Consider the following 6000-nt stretch of genomic DNA (forward strand, 5'->3'; position numbering starts at 1 on the left):
CCTAACAATAATGGAAGAAGTCACAAAAATAAGAGCTGTAGGGAAAAAATTTTCAGTGTAGTGGAACAAGAAAGGCCAAGCCATCAAATCTGCAAAGTTTATAAGTTATATTGGGGTTGTGGCAAAGACAACTGTACCTATCACGCAGAAATCTTGGCACAAAGTTGATCAAGCCACGAAGGACATTGTTTGGGAGACTGTATCTGTAAGTTGCATTTAATTAAGTTATATTCTATTATAATATTATAAATTGATGCACCTAACATATTTATTTTATTTTACAGTCAGGATTTGAAATAGATAAGAGCAAGAAGGATTTTGTCCTTCAAAAGGCTGGGAGGGCATTACGATCTTTCAGACATTTTATTACACAAAAATATTTGAAAAACCCTGATGCTGAATTTGTGGCCCAAGTTCCTCCTCTATTACAGCCTTTAGTAAAGCAAGAAGATTGGGATGCTTTTGTTGTCTCTCGGCGCAAGAAGGAATTTAAGGTATTTATGTTTCTAAAATTTAAATTTTAATGCCTTTTATTGAATATATCTATGTGTACTAATAGGATATTTTTGTTATTGATTAAAGGAACTGAGCGCCCAAAATAAGGAGAGAGTGGCCAAGAATGAATTCCCTTACAGAGCAAAGAGGTTAGGGTATGCAGGCGTGAAGCAGAAAGAAGTTGAGGCTGAAGGATCGGATGTTACCATATCTCGCCAAAGACTCTGGGCATTGGCATGAACAAATAAAGGTGGAGTGATTGACAACCCTTGTGTGAAAGAGGTTGCTGAAAAAATTGTAAGTGTTATTCTTATCTATCAATTAATAAATAATTATTAAAAGGCATACTAATTAGCTCTACTTTTCACAGGATTCCCTCTCTCAAGAATTATCACAGGGCAAGCTTCCTGAGCATGAGGATATCTTAGCTAGAGCATTGGGGACCCCTGACCACCCTGGTCGTGTTAGGGGTGTTGGCTTCGGTGTCACAAAGAAGTAATACTTTGGCAAGATTAAGAAGCAAACATCGGCTTCTTCATCCGAGGTCCAAGAGTTGAGAGAAGAGCAAGCTGTTATGAAGTAACAGCTAGAAGCCCAAACGAAGTTAATTGACATGCTATTGAAGGGCCAGATCCCTGGAAGGCTTTTGGGTGACGTTAGCCCCAGCAGAAAAGATAGCTGTACAGTCTCTTCAGACAAAATACCCGAGGTAATGCATTTTCTCTTTTAAATTTGCTCAACTAATTTTTTATCTAAACAACTAACATTCTTTATTTATTTAGGGCGAGAATAATTGTAACTGTTTAGCAGACGATCCGTCATGCAAAGTAGTTGCAACGGGACGCATGTATAACATTGCCGAGGACACAATCCATAACCTTCCCCTCTCGCCCGATTGCATTAGGGTTTCCTTGCTTGTTGCAATTGACCCCAAGTATCCATTACCTTATCCTACCGATGAGATGCAAACGGTAGGAGATGTGTTGGGGAGCTTCGTTGCATGGCCCAGCCACCTTGTTATGGTTGGTACACCAAAGCCGACAAAGGACCCAAAGCCACCAAAGGACCCCTTGCCACCAAAGAAAAAGGTATATACGATTTATATAATTATTTAAAATCTTTAATATATATATATATATATGTGTGTGTGTGTGTGTGTGTGTGTGTGTCTAACTTTTTCATTGTATAGCCAAGGGGGAAAAGCAAATTGAAGGGTAAGGTGCCGGGCCATACTAAAGAGTTAGTCACGGTTTCGCAACATGTAGTGCCTATGCCTATTGTAGAAAATAAATTCCGTGACTCTCTTGAGACCTATGCTTCGGCTACGAGGATGATTCATCAAGAGCCGATAGGGGATATCATTAATTTTGATGATGGGCTATTTGGTAGAGCATCATTTGAAGTCGTTCGGGATGAAATTTTGAATGAAATCCTCAAGCACGATATGGCGAGTACTAGTTTGATGACTTTCTATATGAGATAATTCTTCAACATTTATTAGTTAATTTCTTGAATTATTTATGTGTGTGAGTATGCAAGCATATTAACTTATATATTTTTTCACCCAAGTCACCTTTATACCTCATTCGTGGTTCCTGGTGGCCTCGAGTCAAAGATCAAGCTAGTTAATCCTCATGATGTCTATCCCCACAATAATATTAAAAAGGAAGCCTTTGAAAATCAAGCAAGAAGGCTTTCGGATCAATTTCGAGAAAGGGAAGCAGCGAAGGATACTTTATTTCTCGCTCCTTACTGCCAAGGGTGAGTTGTTAATATTTGTTACGAGTAAATATTTTTTTATATTTATTTGTTTAGTAACATGTGCTGTTTCTTCTTAGGGGACACTGGATGCTTATTATGGTTAATCCCGTTGCTCTAAAAATATGGTATCTTGATCCCCTTAATGGAGAGCCAAGCAACAGGGAAGATATGGTGGTACTTTTTAATGAGTAAGTTGGATTTTTTTACTTGTTATTTCTTTTATTTTTAGTTTTCATTCATATATATTTCTCACATTCATTCCATAATTTCTTCTTAAAGCTGTGGTGTTATATCGCACTGCGACCGACATGACTGTGTCCCTTAAGATGAGGGCATTTGAATCTTCAGAGAAATGGGTCACTATTAAGGTATTCGTTTAATTGGTCAAGTTTTTAATCAAAAAATTGTCTTATTATATTTTACAATTTCATTGATATGTGTTTTTTATAGTATCCATTCCAGCCAAATCAGATCAATGACTGTGGTTATTGCTTGATGAAGTTCATGAAGGACATTATCACTCATGCCCCTACCACATTATCTGACAAGGTATATATATAAAATTTAATTACACTTCAATTATAAATTTTAAACAATTTTAATTAGCTACCTATTAACTTGAAATTATTATAACTATTTGCTTACAGTACTTCAAGGATGTCTATTACGTTTGTTATATGGCTGCACATGTAGAAGAGGTCCTTGAAGAGGTGGCCCAATGTGTTTTCAATATGTAGGTAGCAACAGTAGTTAGGCCGGTACAATAGTTAGTTACATTTATATACACATTTTTGAGCCAATTTTTATGGGATAGGCCACTTAATTTTAAAACATTAGTTTGCAAATAAGTTTAGATTTTAAGGTTAAATGTATAGAAATTTTTATGTTAATTAAATAGGAGATACTATTACAAACATTCATTATATTACATTATTTTCGTTGCTGGCTGGCTGTTTTTTATCTTTATCTGTATCTTTATGTAAGGGGCTGCTTACCATATTTAAAAAAATTATGTCATTAATACTTGACGGTTATTTCAAAATAACCGTCAAGTATCAATATAGTTGACGCTTGTTTCAAAACAAGCGTCAAGTATTTGTAAATACTTGACGGTTATAAGGAAACAAGCGTCAAGTATTTATTTTGAGAAATGCATATTTACTTCATATACTTGACAGTTTTTTTCAAATAACCGTCAAGTATAAGATTAATACTTGACAGTTTTTAACCGTCAAGTATTATTTCTTTAATATATGTCGCACCCTTAGTATTATGAAAAATAAGCGTCAAGTATGTGTATTTTCTGTGGTAGTGATCTATCATAACTATAACATATACCATATGAATGAAACCTTTTTCATGAAATCCTTTTATCATAATTCATAATCATAATATTTTATCTCTCAAAGCTCTTGTCACATTGCCATGCTCACCATTCTTCAAACTGATGTTGCCTACTTTTCAACATGCTAGCTTTGTTTGTCTTCATTGTGACTTCCTTTCCAATGTGAAAGGCCAAAATGTGTGGCTTCATTTGCTAGCTTTTCAACATGCTTGCTTTAATGCATGGTTGTAAAGCCCATCTTATAAAGGGCCAGTATGCTTTTCTTTTGCTATGTTTATTGTTTTCAATATGTTGATGTTTTTGTTTTGATTCATAAAATTTAGAATTTGTGGGTATGTGTTTCTAACTATTTCCTGTATAGTGTGATGAGATATGATCTTTCATTTAAAAAAATAGAAAATGTTATAAATACGTTTGGGTTAGCATGTGAGTTTTGCCTCAAGCTCAACTATTTAGGCTAAAAAAAAGTAATTTTAGCCCAAGTCCACATAAATTTTTTAAAAGAGAGATGGTTACTTATTGACACACCACTTTAAACATGATGAAGAGTTGATGAAATTCAACAAAAAATTGCAACTAATGGCCTAAAAAATGGAGCATGAAGATAAGGAAACACTGTCATTTTGTGCCTATAGAAAGGAAGCCACTAAACACATATGCGATCGATACAATTTGTTTGAACATTTCAACAACTCAACTCCAAAATTTACTTGCTTAGTCCCAAACTCAAACCTTGACCTTGTGTCACCCCAAGCTCACCCACCACAACTCTTTTTATCTTTCAACAAATTTAACATAGCGCCCTTAGTATACCATGTCTCTAGCAAAGAGCAATGAATTCTCTACCAACCAATAGAGTGCTAAGAATAAAAATAATAGCATGCTAGCGCTTTTTCTTTTAGTTTTCTATATTTTATTTCTTGAAATTTCTCTTTTATCATTATCAATATCATGTTTGCTCTCACCATGTAAGTCTTATGTGTTTCTCCATATTTATTTCTACATTTTCTTCATTTTTAAGAACTTGTATTCAAGGAAATTATGGTAGAGGAATCCAAGAACTCACTGTTTGATTTAGAAGTCAGGTAAAAAGCAGCTTCTAAAGGCATGCTCTTGTAGCATGATCACACATTGTGAACAATTTTTTGGCATGCCTTGTGAGACCTATGCATGTGTACCAATAGCATCACCACTGTGAATACCATATTTTGTCAGTGCATTTAACAAAAAATAAATAAATATTTTTTTGTTTTTAAATAACCTTTACTTTTAAATGTATTTGTTTTTATAAAAATAATTAAAAAATAATTAAAATATAAAAATAAAATTTAATCCTTTTTTAAGAATTATTTTTTTAAAAAAAGAGAGGAAACATGAAAAATGAAATATTAATTCTAGTTAAGAATTATATTTCAAAAAAAATATAATCAATATGAAAACAAAATATTAATTCTGATTAAGAATTATATTTCAAAAAAAATAATAAATATAAAAAAATGAAATATTAATTCTGGTTAAGAATTATATTTAAAAAATAAAATCTAATAAATATAAAAAAAATAAATATTAATTCTGGTTAAGAATTATATTTTTAAAAAATCTAATAAATATAAAAAATAAAATTTAATCCTTTTAAGGATTATTTTTTTAAAAAAATAAAGAAGATAAATAAATTTAATCTCTCTTCAAAATCAATTTCGAAAATAGATGAGAAAATCATGTTTAAATCTTTTAAAATCTCCCTATTAAATTATCTCAATAATTAAAAAAATCAAGAGAATCAACTTTTTTAAAAAATTAAATCTTTTAAATTCTTTCAAATTTGATTGTTTTCCTTATATTTATATATATTTTTGATTTAAAATCATATTTCGCCTCCCAAATCCTTGAAATTAATATTAAAAAAAATCGAAAAATGGATAAAAATAAAAAAGTTAATGAAAATAAAATTAAAAAAAATGGGGGAGTGAATCGCTAACCCATGTAGCATTTCACTCAGCCCTATCCTTCCTCAGCTTCTAATACACGCACGCAAAGGGAAGATTGCAGAGGCGGCAAGCAACAGGGGGAGAGTTGGACGAACGCTGAAGAGATGAGCGTGCAGAAGAGAAGCGTAGGGACGGCAAGTAGGAGGAAATTGAAGAGTCACAGCAAGTTTGTCTGGATTGTACGGAGCAAGAAGCAGCACGAAATCAGCACTGCAGTGAAAGCAAGAGAGACAGAAGCGTATGGATTAGAGCATATGGGCGGTGAGGCGTATGGATGTTGAAGTGCTGAGAAGGGGGGATCAAAGTTTTGAGAGCATGAAAGAGATAGAGGGGAAGCCTGACGCTGAAGAAGCATTCAAACTGAGAGGGATCTAAGTTTGGAAGAGTGACAAATTGAGGGGGGTCTAAGTT

Source organism: Prosopis cineraria, unplaced genomic scaffold (genome assembly GCF_029017545.1).
Source record: "Prosopis cineraria cultivar Desert tree isolate PC_DT_omini unplaced genomic scaffold, ASM2901754v1 PC5, whole genome shotgun sequence".
Classification (NCBI taxonomy): Eukaryota; Viridiplantae; Streptophyta; class Magnoliopsida; order Fabales; family Fabaceae; genus Prosopis; species Prosopis cineraria.